This window comes from Cydia fagiglandana, chromosome 10, assembly GCF_963556715.1.
Source record: "Cydia fagiglandana chromosome 10, ilCydFagi1.1, whole genome shotgun sequence".
Taxonomy (NCBI): domain Eukaryota; kingdom Metazoa; phylum Arthropoda; class Insecta; order Lepidoptera; family Tortricidae; genus Cydia; species Cydia fagiglandana.
In genome coordinates this window covers 7,487,811-7,509,110 of record NC_085941.1, presented here as the reverse complement: position 1 = coordinate 7,509,110, position 21,300 = coordinate 7,487,811, and the positions used below count along the sequence as shown (strand labels likewise).

At 35.1% G+C, this 21,300-nt stretch overlaps 1 protein-coding gene and 1 long non-coding RNA gene across 2 annotated transcripts in view; both read right to left on the bottom strand.

Moving 5' to 3' along the window:
* Positions 1-21,300, bottom strand: part of LOC134668174 (uncharacterized) — a 764,384-nt gene that overhangs the window by 133,239 nt on the left and 609,845 nt on the right. The window lies entirely within an intron of this gene.
* The window catches only part of LOC134668065 (toll-like receptor 6), a 144,594-nt gene that overhangs the window by 99,570 nt on the left and 23,724 nt on the right, over positions 1-21,300 (bottom strand). The gene's annotated exons all lie outside the window — the stretch shown is intronic.

Here is a 21,300-nt window from a genome sequence, read left to right as displayed (position 1 = left end):
ATGAAATATATTGCAATGCTGAGTTGATTTAAAATACTTCCATGGTAAGTAAATTATGAAATTAACCAAATTTATTTATTTTAAGATAATTATTATTTACCATAAGTACTTCACTAATAAAATAACTGTAACAAACTGCTTAAAAACTGAATTATAAATCTGTTAGGTCATGTTGTTGCTTAACAAGCACGTAAATAATAAAGTACTCTGCCAATCTCGTATGTGAATCAGCGCAGACAAAGCTTAGTAATTATTTTGCAAGAATCTAGATATTATTCCTAGAAAGATACCTACATTTCTTTTTCAGATGAAATCGTTTAGCTACAGATACTAGTTTTAATTGAAACGAATTTTCTTTCAGTAGAAATGTAATCATGAGCTTATGTTTCTTGTAAATATACATATTCTGTTTTATTATTTGCTAAATGAAATAAAATGAAAGTTATTCTGTACGAGTATATTAAACGTTTTAGTTGCAATTTTATGTCAACGATAGCAGTGTTACATGCCGCTATAATATTTATATAATTTTTAATATTTTATCGACTATTTTTTGATAGAACATTCATAGAGTGTAAACTACAAAACTGAACAGATTTAAAAAAACAAAAAGTAGTCGCGAAGGAATTGTAATTATGCAGTATCAAATTTATTTTCTACGCGGACAACTCACAGCCACTGATTATATCAAATTAGGACGAAATCATTTCATATTATATCCAGCCTCGAGCCACAGAATCTCTCAAAAGCATACCACTGTGTTTTTCTAATAATACCAAGATAAACACACCAATTATTAAATTCCCTATATTATCTTATGTATGGAATCCCAAATCGAATAACCATAAGCCAATAAGAAATATGAATTTAAAGAATTGAGACGTATGCCAAACTAAACCGAAATAATTTTTTACTTGAACTTTATCCGATCGCCGAATGGCGGTTACTTTATTAATTAATAAAAACATATTTTATGCTGAATTGAATTGAATTATTTATATTCGAATCTTTGTTTGGAATCCTGCTATTGTTTAAGCTTATCGGGTTGGGGACGGTGATATATTTTTGGTATCATACATTATTTATATTTGGAACAACTTAAATCATTGCTGTTTTCGTTAGCCATATGATTGGTATAAGTAAAGGTAGTCTCTAGCTAAAATACTAATTGAATGGACCCCACTGTTATTTATTTATCTTAAATGCTTAATATTGGCCGTGGAGTATTTTATGAAATGATTGCCCCGAGTATCGGCCCGATTCCAACTTTAAGATACGTCAGTTATTAGATTAGGGATTGCAATCCGGTCCGGCGGATCCGGTAATCCGGCCAGATGCGGCACTTTTTAGGAGCTACCGGATCCGGTTATAAACACCGGATCCGGACCGGATCCGGGAAAATAGAAAAAAAAGACCGCACACAGCACCGACTGTGCGTTTTAGGTGAGATAAAGGGGACGGATGGAAGAAAGAAGTTAAACAGAATAAAGAACGAATGAAAAAGTCAAGATTTAGTAAACATCAAACATCAAACATCAACATTTAGAGTATAACAACATATAGAGTAAAATGAGAAGATATTTAATATTTAATATGACGATGATTGAGAACAGAAGCGGATTTCCTCTACTTCCATGTTGGTGGCACAAATCGGCACGATACGACAATTACTTATATACTTACTTAGAAGTAAAAATCAAAGGATGTTGATGTTATGGAAGGCATTTGTAGCGACCGGTCTGGTCTAGTGGGTGTCATTCTGAATCCCTAACAACGTTTGTCCTTAACTCATTTGCCCTAACTGGTTTGTCCTAATGGGCACATGCCCTAACAATAAATTGTCATAACGATTATTTTCCATAATGTAAGGTTCTGAAAGATGGTTAGGTTTTAGAACTTGCTGCCACAAAAGTAGGTTTGGTTAGGGTTAGAACTGCGACCCTCGCAAAAAAGAAAATATGCTTAATAACATTATGATAACTAATCAATAATTAGGGAAACCAGAATTAGGGTTTTTAGTGTTAGGACAACTGATCATTATGACAAACAATATTAGGGAATGTAAAGATAGGAGATAATACTTTAGGGATTCAGATATAGATCCTGGTCTAGTGGATAGTGAGTAGTGACTAGTGACCATTCAGGGACACTGTCTATGAAGCCGATGGTCCTGGGTTTGAATCCCGGTAAGGTCATTTATTTGTGTGATGAACACAGATATTTGTTTTTGTTCCTGAGTCATGGGTGTTTTCTAATTATATAAGCATGTATTTATCAATATACTATACGTATATATATCGTCGCCTAGTAGTACTCCTAGCTAGCTAGTACCCATAGTACAAGCTTTGCTTGGTTTGGGGCTACGAGTAGGTCGATCTGTATAAGATTGTCCCCATAATATATTTATACGTGAATTATTTACTTATTTGTGAAAGCAAGATAATATTGGAGCGCATTTCATATAATTTTGCTTTATTAGAATGGATGTCAGCGTTACAAATAATTCCATCAATGAACAGTTACGAAAACTCTTTTCAAGGAGGAGAACAGTCTTTTCAAGGAGTTCTCCAATTCCCATTCTATAGTTATCCCATTAACAGGCTTTGGAATCAAATCAAATTTATAATTTTATTGTAAATGTGAGCAGAAATTAATAAATGGCTTAGATTTCAAGTTTTATTTTTAAATTGAGATTGTCATGGTGACACTTTTTAATACTTAGTTTTATTATATTGTTAATAAGTTATTTCTTATTAACTTTAAATTTATGTTTTATGAATACATTTGCAAAAATACCCTTTGCTTCTCATATAACGTATAAAACTTGAAAAATATGTCATTTAATTAATTTTAATATCCTTATACCTCACCCGATCCGGTCCGGCCGGATCCGGTCGGATTGGGGCCAAAATCCGGCCGGATCCGGCCGGATTGAAAATAAATCCGGTTTGAAATCCCTATATTAGATCTAGAAAAGATATGGATCAAATATGTCAGTGTCAAACAAGGTTCCAACTTGACGTTTGTTCAAACATATACGTCACTTTTGACTCTTCTTTGACACTGATATATCTAATCCATATCGTTTCAATATCCAGTATTTGACGTATCTCATTGTTCGAATACAGCCGTATGATTTATGACACTAAGCTGATACTTATAACCATGTAAGTATCAGTCCAAAACTAATAAGTTTATAAAATATTATTTACAACTTAATTCACATTATATAAACCAGAATTTGTTTGAATGTAGGCTGTCGAAAATACTCTTAAATTATCTCTACAGTAAATAATATCTCAATATGAATGCTTGGCTTATAACCTTTGCCGGTAATATTTTATAATATTCTTCATTTCAAATATGCTAATCATATGTTACGGCTTGCCAACAAAATCCGATACAAAGACGTATGTGATTCGATATTAACAGAAAACTAAAACTGCATGAGATTGGTGCTCATTTGAAGCCAATTTACATAATAAGATATAAGTCATTTAGGGAGTTTATAATCAAATCTGATTATTAAATTCCAATTTAAAAGAGTGTTTATATCGTGGGACAAACCGTTTTTTACAAATTATGTGCCCATAAATTTCTTTATGATCGGGTCGAACACGTATATTGATTTAACAAATTGAGTGGATATCTATAATTTATTTTATGTTTGACCTTCTCAAAATCTATAAATTATATTTTTGTATGAAAGGAAAAATTAACGGCAAAATTCACCGCCTCAGGCAAGAACTTGCAACCTTTCGGTCGCTCTAAACAACTAAGCTACCGCAGATAACGCGCTGCAGGGAGGCGCATAATGATATTCTATCTTAACAGCATCAGAGTCCAAAGTTGACCAATTCACCAGTAACATAGTATCACCAGTAACATGTGATAAGTCTGCGAGTGATAGGTACAACTTTTTTATATCAAAGGAAAAATATAAAACTCCACCGCATTGTTCAGTCGTTCTCAATATTAACTTAAGTATCGGTAAATCCCTCTCTTACACACATTATGAGAAACGATAGCGATGATCTATAATTTATTATTCCATAACTGTAATTCAGGTTGTCGTATTTCTGCACAGCTGATGATTGAATGGCTGGATGCTATGCTGCCTGCGCCTTGTACAACTAAAAGCACTGTGGTTTGAATAGGGGCAGTGACACGGTTCATAGTTGAAAGGAAAAACAGAAACAAAAGACGAACGGCTCACATTTTCATCCTCTTTGTAGGTGACCCAACAAATAAAGAGATTACTTTACCTCGACACCGCCGAAACAATTTTAGGGGTTTGCAATTGCAAAAAGATATGAGTAATATAATATAATCAATAAAAACGCGCAGGACTGGCAATCCAAAGATATGGGTTCGAATCCAGAATTGACCAGAATTGATCTTCATCTTCTTTCAATCATCTTTATTGAAACAATTCATTGTGATTGACATCTGTATACACAGTTTATATGTAGATTATAATGTGTTACGACCGAAAATAAAAAAGGGAAAATATTAACAAAATGTGCCAGAGTAGGCGGCTTAAGAACGGAACCCGTATTTGTTCCAAAATACACACGTACTTGGCGAACTTTTTTGCTGGCGCGTGAAGGATGATAAATTACTAGCCGCCTGAATGCAAATCTCTGGAAGTGGGTCAGTCCGCTGATATTTTTCACGTTGAATCACTACTGGAGACCTCGTCTACTGAATGATTGATCTCTTATTGTCTCGTGACACTTTTACGACTTGCGGGTGTAATAGAAAATTTTTACAACGCTCCGCAAAGCAACTTGAACGTAAAAGGCCGCGCGGTTCCCTCTAGAGACAAGCAACTAACGGCTTAGATGCTCAAGGCATAAGTTTTATTGTCATCTGTGACGTGACGGACCTTTATGACTTTGCAGTAGTATAATTACGTCGAGTGCTCTTTGTGTGGGGCTCACTTGAGAATGTATTCTTGGATTGCACAAAGTGCAGTTTTTAGAGTTCCGGCCATTGATGGATTAATCGATTAAAAGGTGCAAGAAAGTGTCACTTTGAATCATCGATCACAATACTTCAAAAATATTCCTTGGCGAAATCAGGAAGTTTTTATTGATCGAGCGGTAAATAGGTTGTACTCGTAATACATAGCAAAAATGAGGGCCGTGGGAACTAATCGGTGTATATTTTAAAAGGTAGCATAAAAATATGCAAACATGTTTTTACCGTTAGCAAGCTAAATTCACAAGATGCTTTAAGGAATCCAACGTGTAAATGCGAAGCATTAGCTGTAGGCTATTGAAAATAATATCCAAAACATTCTCTGCATATCGATAGACTTAAAATCCAGTTAGTCTAATATAAACTTTAAGCACCAGCCATAAGAATGTGCTTCCAGGTACATAAGTAAGTCGAGTTCGGACATGGACAAGCATTCACCTCATCATCATTTTAAAATCCCAGAATTTTAAACATTTAAATTGCATAACGAATCGCAAAAGGTTACGATTGAGCTAATAAACCACTGAATATTAATATTAAAAATACCCATCGCATATTGCTTGTAGCGATCACGCCATTAGTCCACTAAATTGTACCGTGTACGCTTTAAAATGCAAAAAAGTCGGAATCCGCTGAGAAAGTAAAAGGTTGCACATAATCTGTGCGGTGCCGGGGTACACGTACGTACACGCATCCCTGTAATATGAATACGGTCGCAACAACATAATGTGTATAAACAAGTTTAGCAAAGGCGGCTATTGACGGAACAATTTTGTTTCAAACACCAGGAATTCCAAAAAGAAAGTTGGATATAACAATACAACATTGGAATAAAACAATTAACTTTTTTGGCGCGAGCAAAATGCGTTGTGAGTACCTAATCCCTATTAGTAGTAGTAGTAGTAGTAATCACTTTATTCCACACAACACAGGTTTACATAATATTAATATTTGATGCAGAAATAACTCTGACTGTCTGTCTGTATGTTAAGTAGGTACTAACGCGGTCAGATATGGCTGGATATTTCGTCAACTGAATCGTTTGTAGCCAAAAATTTAAGGCGTCACGGCTCCTTATACGACAACCAATTAGGATAGTGCAATAACTCATTATTACGCTTAAGCTCCTGAACCGATTTTTAACGAACGTTTCTTAATCAATCACGCAAAAAACATGCGCAGTTTGATGTTCAGTTGTAGTTAAGAACCTGAATATTTTATTTTAAAAATATTGCTCTTAAATTACCCTTTGTTCATAATTATAAGGGTATACTTAATCAGTTGATTCAGTTGCAAATAAGAAAGAAGATTTAGGTGTGCATAATGACAAAATGTGTTGCTGCTTGCATAGGTACTAGTATCGTAACACAGATTAGGTAAATATTGTTACTTACTGCAGCAAAAATGACAGATAGGGAAAAGTTTTATTCTTAAATCCATCTTGTTAAGTCTTTTATCCGCCTTTTTACGTTTTACTTAACGTAAATGCCGGGCCTTAGCCAATTTATAAATCCTTTTGCCGTAGCTTGAGGCGAGATTATTTGATGAAAGAAATTTCGAACCACGAGTCGAGCCACCGTTACATGCTATGTTGAGCATTATCTTAATAAACAATACTTTCCTTCATCAACCTTAAATATAGCGCAAAATTGGCGTAAATATTGGTATACAATTTTAAACTCAAAATGGCGAATAAAAAACGGAGACCATTTCAATTAAAAACACAAATGAGCATTAAGAATTAAGAATAGTTATGTAAGTATGTTTGAAAACGAATTAATGTTAATACTAATCAATATATGAATAAACAGGCCCATAGCCAAGATATATATGATTGTCGATATATTTGGAAACGTAATTCGATCCCAGTGTGGTTCAGTTTAGTATGCATATTCGATGATAAAATACTGCAAAAGGTTGAGCTTTCAAATATTGTTTTAGACTAAATTTAAAACCAAACATATTCTTTACAAATTAGTTTTCTATGTATGAGTAAATTTTAGTAAAAATATAATTCTGGATTATGATGGAAGCCAAATACCGTAACCAAAAATATTCAACTTTCCGACACCGCTGCTCAGATCTGTCTCAAGAGCAAAGAGTATTTAAATTTTGTAGAACCTACCCAACTTAAGACCTTTTTCCTCAAGTTGCCAGTTCAGTCATTAACCGACTTCTAATTTTCCTAACATCGCCTCGGAACATCAATCATAACTCAGTTTAACTCGATATAACGACTCGTCCTCGACAACAGATCCACCGACATGATGATGATGACTTATGTAATGCAATCATCTGTAACATTTGACGCGGCCGTTGCCCTTGGATAGGAAAAAATATGGCGTTTGTGACAAATTACGAACCGTGATGGTAAAAGGATAAATGGTGATAATGTCTACATAGTTTTTGGATTTTTTTGCTCTTAAAGTAAGAAAAAATACATTAAATATACATCAATAAAAATATTACATTTTATAACTGGCTAACTTTACTTAATTACATATTAACTCACATTATAGACGGGTCTACTTAACGCACCGCGCGCGCGCGGGCGCGGGGTTAACGGGGTTTACTTAATTAATTATGCATAATGCTCGAATATTTTTCTAATTTGATAATTTGCAGTTTAAATTACGATGTTAGTGTGACGTATTTATACGTGTACCTGTGCACCTATTATGAGTTGGATACACAAAGTTCACATATAAAACGAAGTGAAAGTGTTGACAATTCGTTAAAATTGAGTTAATTTGGACTCCAATCCAACTCCGTTATGCATGCGTATACTGTTAATGACAATATATGATATTCGGTACCGGTCTTGACGCTATCATGTTGATGATTGAAGCAACACAGCGTAACGTCCTCTATAGTCTCCCGAACCCTGATACTAATCGCCAAGTATGCGCAGGTAGCAAGCGGGACTGGAGGATTCTCAATGTTTAGCGAGCCGCAGGCGAGCCAGCCGGCCTAGTCAAGGTTACAATCGCTATCGCTTCGACAACGAAAAGCTTTATGTCTCTCTATCACTCTTCCATATTAGTGCGATAGTGACAGTTGCGTTTCGATCGCTACGGAGCGTAAGCGATTGGCATCTTGGCTATGCGGCCTGCATGGTCGCCTAACGCCAGGTTGGCTAACCAAGGTGATAATCGCTTGCGCTTCGCTATCGAATCGCTTTGTGTCTCTCTATCACTCTTGCATATTAGTGTGACAATGACAGTTGCGTTTCGTTCGCTACGGAGCGTTAGCGATTGGCATGTTGTCGACGGGGAGGGTCTACCACCAACCACGTTCGACGTGTCGCCTCCCTGTCATACTTACTTATGTACGAATTTACAAGTGCGACATAGGCAACACGTTGAACGTGGTTCGCGATAGGCCCTCTGCATATCTGGCACCTCGATGTAAACAACTATGCGTAGGTAGTCAAGGACTGAGGCTAATGCTCGTCTATGGACGTTAAGTGGTAAGAATAGCAGCGGTCAGCCGCGACTCGATGCTATCTAAATACGAGACATATCTCAAATGATCTCTTTAATTCGGCGAGAGGAGTTTTGAGATAAGACAGACCGGTTGACTCACTTGTTCGATTCAAATTCCCAATAGAGGATAATTTTATTATGTCTGGAGTTGCCTTGTTATCGTACCAATATGCAAAAAAAAAAATTGTTTCGGTCAAAGACTGACATTAAATACTGGAAATAAGTATTTAATAGTTACAGATCGAATTAAATGATTAAAAAGTATTCTTGGTACGAAAAGATACTTTACAAAACTTCAAACGAATCGTTGGAGAAAACTAATGTTAAAACAAAGCTACTCATGTGTTATATTTGCTTTAACGCTTCGCAACGTGTGAAATAGTTAGCGGAGACGGAGAGGATCTTGCAAAGCTTAAATTATTCCTCATGTTTCTTCAGTACCTTAAGGCTAACGACCTTCTTATGTTTCTTAAGCACCAACTGTTTATTGCTTGCATTCACTTAAATACTAATAAAGCTCAGCATTAGAAGTATAAAGTTTATAAGAAGGTAGCTATTTTGTGCTAGCCGGGAACGCAGCTCCGCCCGAATTCAGTCTATAGCCATTTTAAGGTGGTAAATGAAATAAGTTTTTGGCAAAAATTTCATTTTTGGTACAAGCTTTTATCGCTGACTGTACTTTTCTTACGACAGACAACTAATACTCATCGAGACAATTCTAAAAACCCCTAACACAATTAGGTTACGTTGTTTCATCACAGAGTGGCCATAGCACCTCCTGTCTCCATCATCAGATCAGCTCGATGGTACCATAATATTGCATTGTCATCAGATTTATACATGCATGCTAAATTTCAGCTCAATCGGAAACCGGGAAGTGGATCAAATTTAACTTTCAAGATTTGATTACACACAGACAGACATACAGACAGACAGACAGACAACGGTTAGGTGAAACTAAATAAAAGCTTGTAAAAATAAAACTAATTGAGGTCCGTCCCTTTAACTCATATTGTCTATAAATATTTCAAATTTCATCACAATCGGTGTGAAACCTTAACCAGTAGATTATAAGGCACATTACCGACCGACATACAGACAAAAAGGCACAATAAATATTACTTCGCATTTGTACGCATAGATAGTATTGATATGAAAGTGTCATAAGAAAACCTAAGTATGTGAATTTATAACACTATTTGTATTTTAAAACGTGCAAACAGCTTTAAAAACAGTGAATTCGAGGAGCAACTTGATTCCTTGGTTATACCCATTAAATAGCAGGTACACTTTGACCAGAAGCTCGGACCAACAACCGTAAGCAATAATCATTACTTTCCTCTCATCAGCCTTGAAAGATGCTTTATTGTCTCGATTCGGCTCGTTGTCGACTTGTTACGACTACACAATAAAATAAAAAGTAATCATCAAACTTGTATTATAAAACCTCACGCAATCGAATGCGTCGGGAAAAAAGTTAAAGCAATTCCTGCGTTGATTTGGAGAGGGCGTTGTTGATGGAAATGGTTTATGGTTGGTGGCGATTAGGATTTTATTAGATGAAAGCTGGCCTTGAGGATTGTGAGATGACAAAGCTTAGATTAGTGACATTTGAGATTTATGCTGTCCGCTTCTAAGATTTTAGATGTGTAGACGGACAATCAATAAATATGTACCTACATTACGAATGTCGAACTGTAGGATCATAATCATCATAATAACAGACGTTACACAATGTTATAAAAGAAGTTAGAAAGTAACCCTATCCGCTACAATTGAGCTAGGCATTGATTTAGTTTAGACTATAAGCGGTAATCAATGCAATATGAGCACTGGGCGGATTTACAGGCATGCTCTGCTATTCATGATATATGAAATTTTCTCTTGGTGAAATTAGAGCTAGTACGCCTTTATCATCATAATTATAATTCAAGACTTATAAAATACCAAGCGACAACTATAAAAAAATCATACGTATAAAAAAATGCTAAAACCGCTACAGTAAGTAAGGTCAATCTCATCAAACTTTATGTATTATATAAATTTTGTTGCAAATAATACTAAACGCTTTGATATTCATTTCTCAATGTTTTTTTTTATATAAAATATTTAGAAGTTAGTGATAAATAGACTCTTATATGAAATTGCTTTGGCGAGCTGGAACTCATTTGAATCCTTTTCTTGGCAGGAAAATCCAGACAGATTTTGTAATAAGGTACCGAAAGGGCAAAAGCCGTACGTGAATGCCATTACCGTACTCAAATAAGCATTCTCGGATGGGTATATCCCCGTAAATTCTTGCGGCAGTAAAAATATACCTAAGCGTTATTGCTTTATTGTTACGACGATCCAGATCCCTCTTGTAGACAAACCGAAATCCAGATAAAGTCCATAGAAAGTATATTTCGCGGGGAACGGCAATAACTTTTTAGGGCCACCATGAAAGTAACTTTTATGATTGTTAGGAATTAATATCTGAAAAACGGTTTCGGACCGTCGTATTTTAGCCGATAAACGCGATATTGCGAGAAGTTGCTACCAATATTTTTTAATTACGGTACGAGTTACCGTATCGGTGCGATGAAAAGATTTTATTGACGTCTAATGCTAAATTTTGTATGAGATACCTACAGACCCTTTCAAACATCAATAGGTATCAACAGCTTAAATAATTATATGATACTCGTATATAAACACGAATCCATCTAATTTAAAACAAAAACAAAGCCTTTAAGCGCATACTCAGACCTTGGTCAGTGAAAACGTAATAATCCTGAAAGCCGCTGCAAGTACGGGCAGTCCAAAAGCCTTTATTTTTATGTTAGGAAAGGTACGTTATAAAGCTACAACATCAGCATGTTAAGCTGTACTTACAGTACCCGTTGTTCAACATGTCGATAGAGCCCAAAAAGCAATTGCGTATTCTCTTTCATACATATTTGAACAACACGTAGCATATGAGCACTCGTTCTGTCTGCCTACTTTTGTGATATATACAAATACAACCCCGATATAAATTGTGCTACGTGAACCCGCGGTGGAACGGGAAAAGCCGGTGAAAAAGTTTCCCTTTTGTTATTTTAAATACCGAGTGCCGACCGCCTAAAAAGGTCGTCTAATTTGTCGACCGGAATCCAACATTATTTCGCTTGGCCATTGTTTGTGTTACGATTAACGCAGGGGTTAAATCGAGCGTTAACGCGCCGAGTTTTTTAATCAACTTTTCCTCGCTGCTTAGAAGGAGTGAAAAGGGTTAAGCGCCCAGCTTTAACCGTAAACTACTTGCGTTTTCTTCCTTTTAATCTCGGATTTCTGGGGTGGTTGGAATTATTTATTTAGGATCCTCAATGTTATGTAAAATGGAAAAGTTGTAGGTACCTAAACAAAAAATCGTTTGCGCGCTACCTTCGACTTGAGTTTCCAATAGGTACCTAACTGAATTAATTATAAGTACCTAAATACATTTTGTATCTGGCTCTTGGAATATACTTTTTATTTTTATCACGAAATTTTGTTCCTAAATATACCTACATTTTGTAGTCAAAGTAAGTACTTATGCAGGAAATATTAATTCGCGACTCGTGACGATGACAATAAGAACTTATCTTGTAAAACATAAAGTGAATTGCGCATCTGAATAAAATTAAAATTAAAACTTGTTTACATCAGTTTTAACCACGGGAAGTGTTTTCAAGGGTCCATAAACTTGTATAAATAAACAAGCTTGATACAATTTGCGTATAACTTTATTGCAATAACGAGGAAGAAGCTCATTTCCACGCGATCCGACTGCAATTGCGCTGGCGCATGCCTTAGGACAAATCGCATAAGTGCAACTATTAATTGCAACTGGTCCTACTGTTACCCGTACTTAACTACCGCTATTCCACTACACCGTCAATCGAGATGTATGTCCAGCCATACTCAAATAGATACGACTTTCTTGGATAATGTAACCGCTATACGCGCTAGTATGTGACGTCGGAAACATCTCTCTCGCCTCTAAATAAGGTTGAAGAATCGGGCTCGATATGGAGATGGCTGGCATAGTTATGCTTATGCAGTAGTACTGAGTTGTCTTTACCATAGATACCTTGGTATCATATGAGATTTATAACAAGATCAATAACTGATCCATAGGTTGATGAGTTTTTTTTTTTATAATTCTGAATAACGCGTAACTGTAAGGTGACTTTCTATAATAAGTAATGGAATAATTATTAACAGTTAGAATAATTAATAAAATAGATGTTTATTAATCGTTAGTTACTGTAAAGGTCTTCATCACATTTATAGGAACTAATGATTTAAGTACCTATGTAATGAATCCTCGATACTTTGAGGTAAACATACTGGTTATCTTACTGGTTTTTGAAATACCTACTCTTTTTGATTGTTTTGTTTCCGCTATCCAAAGGTTGTCCGGAAGAGATCGCTTTTTAGCCATAAGATGGCCTGTTCTATGCCTCTACCTATTAATCAATTTTTTTTTATTTTAAGTTTTACTGAGGTGTTCCAATATACCTACCGGGTGTGGTCTGTAACACGAGCAAATAATTAAAACATATATTGCACTCCTCAAACGGTGACACTTTTGTTCAACAACTTTTGAAAATTATGAAGTATTTAGATTCCCTATTTTTCATACAAAATGAATATTATCTTCAATGGACGCCATCGCCACGCCATATCATTGTGATTGACGTTGCTTGTCACGCCTTAAACATAACAAAATTTGCAATACATTGCGTCGTAGAATAAACTTTAAAGTATATAAACATCATTCCACAAGTTATTTTTAAAAGTCGCTGAACAAATGTTGGTCAGTATGAGGAGTACAGCCTACAGTTAAATTTTTTGCTCGTATTACAGGCCACACCCGGTATAGTACTCTAACTATCTATATATTTTAATCAACCCGCCCCGGCTTCCCACGGGGTAGCAAATGATACACCTAAACCTTTATCATGAATCACTCTATCGATAGGTGAAAACCGCATGAAAATCCGTTCAGTAGTTTTTGAGTTTATCGCGAACATACACACACACACACAAACAGCCAGACGCGGAAGGACTTTGTTTTATAATGTGTAGTTGATTGAGCCGCCTGACAATAATACGGATACATAAAATATTAATTAAAGTCCCGATAATAACAATAACTTTTTTATATCGCACCTTCACGTAATATCCTGATCAAAATGCCAGTGTTGACAATGAAGCCAAACTTCATGGAAATCCGGCGATAACCTTCCTTAATAAGGTGTGAAGCGCTCTACAGCTTCACTAAGCGCTATCTTATGGCTATCGACTCAGCTTATCAACAATCGGTCCTCTTAATTGTTGCTCAGTGCATGTCTGGCCTTAATTAGTGAAAATACCCACGCGTTATCGGGCCGTCCATCTTTGATTTTGAATGCAATTATTGTTCTCTTGATAAAGAGGCCGTGTTAAGCGCTAAGACTATAGTAAATAAAGAGTTAATAGTGTTATGCAATATGTGGTAAAATGTTAATTTGAATTTATATAATTTATTAACCATAAGAGAATTTTAGTGGTCATTTATTTTAAGATTGAGGTCGAAAAGGAACAGCTATTTCGTTGATAGAGAATCCTTTTCATGGTTTATAATTTTGAAGCCTGGAATGGCAGTCTAGATTTCTGTTTGAGGTACATATACGATACAAGACAACATTTACCTACTTCGCCGTCCTTAATTTGTAATGATACTTAACTCAATTTTCACTTTAATACGTAATTAGCGGAACTACATAGGCGTAACATCACTTATCTTGGCCACCTATAACAAACAATCCAGAGAGACCTAATTTTGTACCTAGTCTAGTAAAGTTGTTTTGAAAAAATGTAAACATTTTTATTCAAGTTTTTCGTATTCCTAATACGAATGGATTATAAAGGATATTTGTAGTTTTCAGAAAACATTTATATTGCTTGAAAATGTTTCTATTTATCAAACAGTTCTTTGGGATTCGAGAAGCTTAAGGAAATTGAACATGGAACAATTAAACTTACTGATTGTTTCCAGCAGAATACCTACAGTTGTTCAAATTTAACACATTGTATACTTAGTTATATAACATCTCTGTTTTCAGCCCTTAGGGGACGAGCCCACGTATTGTATGTGTACGTGTAATATCATAACTAAGGATTAGTGCACGTTCTAATAATACCCCTTGGTTTTCCAACTGCGTGGCGGCTGAACAATAATGAAAATTTTAATCCATTCATCTGCATACCGCATGAAACCATTCAAATTATCTAATTCAGTTGATCTTCAGCGGCGCGCTGAGATGTGAAGGCCCTTTTATTTTGCAACTGCTGCGTAGGGAACACAGAAAGGCTTAAATTTTAATTAATTTTTCACTCGACGGACTTCTTTAATAAAACGGGAGGCCTAATTGCCAAAATATTTCACAATCCTTTTACGTGAAGGGAGTGCCTTAAGACGTGTTTAAAATTAGAAACGTGGAATTCATTTAAATAATGTTAGTTTGTAGACAGTCGTAATGGTTTGTGCAGATTTTGCGCAGAAGGCACTGACCGTTTTATTATATCAGACTGAAAACTATTTTCTAGAGCTCAGGTCATACATATAGCTAATTAGCAAAGCGTGCAACTTGTTTTAATGGGGTCTAGTCAATGCAACCCAAAGTTATCAAACCACGAAATCTGGAGGCAGTCACTTTCTTAAAATAACACGGTAGTTTCAAGGTTTAATCTTCTGCGAGTGATTCAAGCAAGGAGAGAAAAATGAAATTTTCATGTTCAAAACAAAATACATACAATCTTAAAAATAAATGTATTTTTGGACTTAATGCGGGTACGCAGCATCAAGGTTGCTAGACCGGGCCGGGGCCGGGCCGGAGCATCCGGCGCGTCGTTTTCTATGGAAAGCATCACGTGATCATAGAAAATGTCATGTCGGACGCCTCGGCCCGGGCGCACCTTCATTTGTGACATAAATATAATAAAGTATTTATATAGTATTTTTCAAATTATCACTGGTTTATAGGTATAAAGTATCAGCATTGCGATACAGCGAGGAAATGCCGCCAGCATTCTTGGTACAATGCCTCAAGGGCCTATTTTATATTTAAGCTAGTTATTAATTTCTTTTAGTAATAACACTGTAGGTATATCTTGTTTGTAAATAAATATTTAATTTGAATGAGAAATGAATGTTTATTAAAAAGCACTCAAGCTCACATCACGCCTTAGAAATCCTTCTTGAATGTGTACGAAATGTTATCTTTAAACGTATTTAGCTACTTTCTTTAATAGCGAATACAAAGCCCTTCCAATTCATTTACTTATCTCTTTAGACTCTTGGTAAGGGTACCGTATATTGAAGCGCAATGGAGCCTAATGTCACAAAATGTCATGGACTCAGCCATCCACCAAAGTTGTTCCGCAATGAATAATAATAAAAAAAACAACTAGTTTTATGTTTGGGTTCCGTAGAGCACTTTTCGTGCGTATGTCAAAAGTTTAAAGGGCCTGTAAAACGTTGTACGATTCACGTGCGAATAGGTAATTCGTAACTCGTGCGAATAGGTAATTTATCGCCACTCTTCGAATTTCATCTTTTCCGCACTTGTATCGTAAATAACTATTATTATTTAAGGTGCGTGCTGTGCTTAAAAAAAGAGACAATTATACAAACATCGGTATTAATTCAAATTGAAAAAAAAAATGTTAATGATTTGACATTAAGTATATTTTCCAATGAATGAGCGATAACAAGATGCACCGAGAGTTATTTCATATCAAATCTTTAAAATCAATATGACAGATTTACGTCTCAACTGGTATCGCTTATGAGCAAAGTCGAAATAAAATATCTAAGCTGCGTTTAGTACAAGAATAATAATAATAAAAAACTTAAGTGTAACATAGTGTTCGCAAACATTCGAAATGATTATCAACAGGGGTCGTACAAAAAGTGCGGATGACGTCAAACCACTTATAGGATGATTTCAAATAGTATTTTTGATTTTCATAAACAATTATCACTTATCATTTATCAACCTCTGTATTAAACGATATCGCCACTTGAAATGAGTAAGTACGTTTTTGTCTGACACATTGTCAATCAGATGAACAATAAATTGACTTCGTTATTGTTTAGCTATTGTATCTTCACGATTATATTTAGCTAAAATTTATATTTACTAATGTATAAGAAAACGCTCTAAAATGTCATCTTTACTCGAATATTGTGGCAATTTTCCGTTTTTGGAGGTACGATACAAACACGTAACTGCTCTTGCTGTAATCAAGATATACCAACGAAGGTAAGCAATATTAAAAGACATTTGGAGACAACCAAACATGTCGGAAATGTAGAAAAGAAAGGGCAAAGTGAATTTAATATGAACCTTACAAATTTTATGATAGCAGCAAACATACCCTGGGTGCAACTATTTATCTGAGGATCCCACAGACCTGTTCTAACTAATTTCAAATAATTATACCTTATGGTAACAAGTTTCGTGAAATTTATTTTATTCACTACATCACCCTACCACCTGTATTATTAATTCCATGGATTTATTTACGATTATTTTGTTACTTCATTAATACTACTTTGTTACTACATGTCACACGGAAGTTTAAATACAAACTCAAACATCATCCTGTGTGCAAGATTACGTCATTTTTACGTCATCCGCACTTTTTGTCCGACCCCTGATTATCAATATGATTATAACATGACTGTCAACCCTAAGTCAGAGAGGTATTCTGCAAGCGTCCGGCTTGCAAAATGAAAAGTTTGAACTCTAAGGATTCACGGCGGTACCCTAAAAAAAATGTAAATATGCCTCTCACGTTGCTCGGCCAAGCGAGAGTTTTCTGGAGGTAGTAGGTAGGTATATTCAGTTACCTTTTACAATCTCGTTAGTTGAGCGCCTTTTCCTTTTACCAAATATATGGTTTTCAAAGACAGATCGATATTAAAAAGGTATGTGGTTTCGTTTCGCTTATCCTTTTGTGGGACAGACTTAACGCGTATGTTGATAATGGAGGTAATTTTTTCGTATTTTTTGGTACCTACTTTGCATTTGTTACGAGTATTAGTAGGGTACGATTTTTTGTTATGATATAGAAGGCAAACGAGCAGACGGATCGCTTGATGGTAAGCGATTACCGACGCTCATGGACTCCCGAAACACAGAGGGGTTGTAAGTGCGTTGCCGGTATTTAAGATGGGAGTACGCTCTTTTCTTGAAGGTCGTGTCGGTCCATAAATATACAAGCGTATGAAATAGGATATTTAATTCGCATTGCCAATTTGATTTTAAATGTTTTATTTTAAACTTGTACTATATCGGTGACATGCTTGCTGCTGGTGCTTATTGCTTATTGATATATATTATAAGGCCTTTAAAAACTTACTTATCTGTGTATGTAACTTACACCCACAATTTCATCCAACAAATTGAATCCGGAACTTCCCCATCCCTTCTCTCCGCACACAAAATATTATACGCGAATGCAAAATCACGTTTCTTTGCCAATTCCGGGATCGCATCCGATAGTTCACTAGTGTTGACAAAAAGGAAAAACTTTATATTCAGTTACATGCCTCTCTATATTTTAGACGGAGCCAGTTTTATTTGCCAAATGGCGTTGTTTAATACCGGTCGAGTTGGCATTGTTATTGGCATTGCCGCTGTCCTGGCGTCTATTTGAGGGAGATGTTTCTCGTTAAACTGCTTAAATACTGAGATTTCTAGACACTAGACAGTTAATTTATTGGTGCGAGATTATCTTTAGGATTACCTAGTCAAACACATTCACTGCCAAGAACACGATAGGTGGTTCATTTTGTATTGGAAATGGAGCGCTTTGGCACTATAATGTCTGGCCAGCTACATGAGGGACAAATTAAAAGACATAAATAATAAACATGTATTTATTTTATGTGTGTACGAGTATAACTATACAAATACATTCTTGAGATATAATATATTTTTTTAGTTTGACTAACACTTTTCGAAAGGAATAAAATAGAATGATAATTTGGGAACTGATTCAAAGCTCATATGTCTGTGTAGGTACACATAATAATAGTATTTATGTACATATATACGAAAGTACATTTTTCTCGTGTATTTAAACTTTTTAAATTTATAAATTATACATAATACATTTTTTATCTAATAAAAATAATAATTTAGAATTAAATATAAAAATGTAGGTACTTGTACTCTGTCAAACCTATTCTCATAATGATGGCTGATTAACTATTGCCAATTATGTCACATGCAGCTGTGCGCACTAAAATTGCAATTTAGAACGTAGCCTAACACTTTATAGTCATTCATAAATTCTACTCATTTGGCTTTAAGTATTTAATGTATGGACAGTTGAGATTATTGTTCCAATAATAGTACTCATAATCATGAGATTCACGAGTCAACGTCGCCAATATTAGACTAATCATATGCCTTATGGGAATATAGTTCAGAGCCGGAAACCGCTACCAACTTTTAGTATGTTGTTGGGCATGGCATTGGGTCTCCAAAACTGCCGGGAGACAGCGGCACCGGCCATCTACTTCAGCGGAATGACGTCATCAAAATGACTCCCGTTTCGTTGCGAATATTGCATATTGTACCCAAACTATGCATGGCACATAATTGTGTGGGGTATTGAATGAAAGCCAGTTAAATATGCTATATTTCATTTATACAGTGTGTATCAAAATATTCAGCCGTTTAAGAGCCATTTGCAAAAGAATCAAAATGATGTAAAAAAATATTCAATTATTTGGGTTTTACAACCAAACCAAAAGTCGGACGTTAAAGCAATGTACTACACAATTAAAGACGACGTCTGACGCCATACGTTGATATCAATCAAGTCAAAATTGGGCCAAATATGTGGAAATTATGCATCAAAATGTAGATATTTGCTCATACAAATGCATTAAAGTTTAAAAAATCCAAATTGGTCATTTTCAGGATAATCCGCGTAAGCTTCTAGTATGTTATTAGCAATATGACCTGGGTTCTAAAACTGCCGGGAGACCATCTTTATTGTCCCCCAGTCACGAATAATGACGTCATACAAATAATCACTGCCGAATTTCGTAAAATGTAAATTATAGCTATACTATGAGTCACACATACATGTGTGTTACATGTAATGAAAGGTTATTAAATTTAGTACGATTCACCTAAACATTGTTTGTAAAAAAAATGTACGGTTTAAGAGCTAGAAACAAAGAAATACCACTTTTTATGGAAAAAGTAGATATATATCAATTTAATAGCTAAACTAAAATCGTCAATAAAATGTTGCGTATAATATTTAAAAAACCAGTTATTCAACTATATATCACAATTTAAATTTTACATTTCCGACAAAAACTGTGGAAGTTCTGGAAAAAAAACTAAAGCGCCCCAACAATTCTACCTTAATGCGCTCATATTATGCAAATAATAGTTCTAATTATCGAGTATTAAATGGATGAACATTACATAAAATACATGAAAACGACATTTTCGAATGGAACCATAATTAAAAAAATAATAATTTACTTCATAAGTAAGCAAAATACTGTTTCTTTAAGTACCTAATCTCCTCCTTTCAAGGTCGGTTAAAATGTGGCTTTTGTGACCTGGGCTACAAAGACAAATAAATTGACACCTCATTTATCAAAATCAGTTCAGTTGTTTCATGTAAAAAATACATAATTACATACGTAGATAGCAGTTCCTGCTGTAGTCGCGGTAAATATTAATATCAAATAGACTCTTATTGTCATGGCCTAACGCTGCATTATTAGAGAAATGTAAAGTTACATGCCAGTAAGTAGGTACATGCCTAATACAAAATGCCTCATCTCGGTAAACGCCACATCAGTTCACTTAATGCGATACATAATTATATATTTAAGCCTCGATTAGCCTTATACATACATACATACATACATCACTGGCTCAGTGACCCAAAGAGGATCTTGACCTCTGACACAAAAGAGCGTCACTCTGCCCTATTCTGCGCCACTTCGCGCCAGTTGGGTATTCTTATAAAAGTGGAATCTTGAGTGGTGCAAGGGTTTCAAGGCTGAGCTGAGAAGGCTGGCAGAATTTTCCCTCTGATCCTCCGAAATACAGGTCATCCCTCTGGTCTGCTAACATCTACGGCCTGAGGGTTTCAACGTTAGATGCCAAGCCACGCCAGGCCATAATAGTAAAGGTCTAATTATTGAATTTTAATTTTTTGTCCGACTACGGCAGAATTTGCTATCTATGCGTGCATGTGTAGGTACCGTTTGCATGAAAGTACTGAACTGATTTTGATAAATTAGGTGTCAATTTATTTGTCTTTGTAGCCCAGGTCACAAAAGCTACATTTTAACCGACTTTGAAAGGAGGAGATTAGGTACTTAAAGAAACAGTATTTTACTTACTTATCTAGTAAATTATTATTTTTTTAATTATGGTTCCATTCGAAAATGTCGTTTTCATGTATTTTATGTAATGTTCATCCATTTAATACTCGATAATTAGAACTATTATTTGCATAATATGAGCGCATTAAGGTAGAATTGTTGGGGCGCTTTAGTTTTTTTTCCAGAACTTCCACAGTTTTTGTCGGAAATGTAAAATTTAAATTGTGATATATAGTTGAATAACTGGTTTTTTAAATATTATACGCAAATTTTTTATAACGATTTTAGTTTAGCTATAAAATTGATACATATTTACTTTTTCCATAAAAAGTGTTATTTCGTTGTTTCTAGCTCTGAAATCGTACATTTTTTTTACAAACAATGTTTAGGTGAATCATAATACATTTA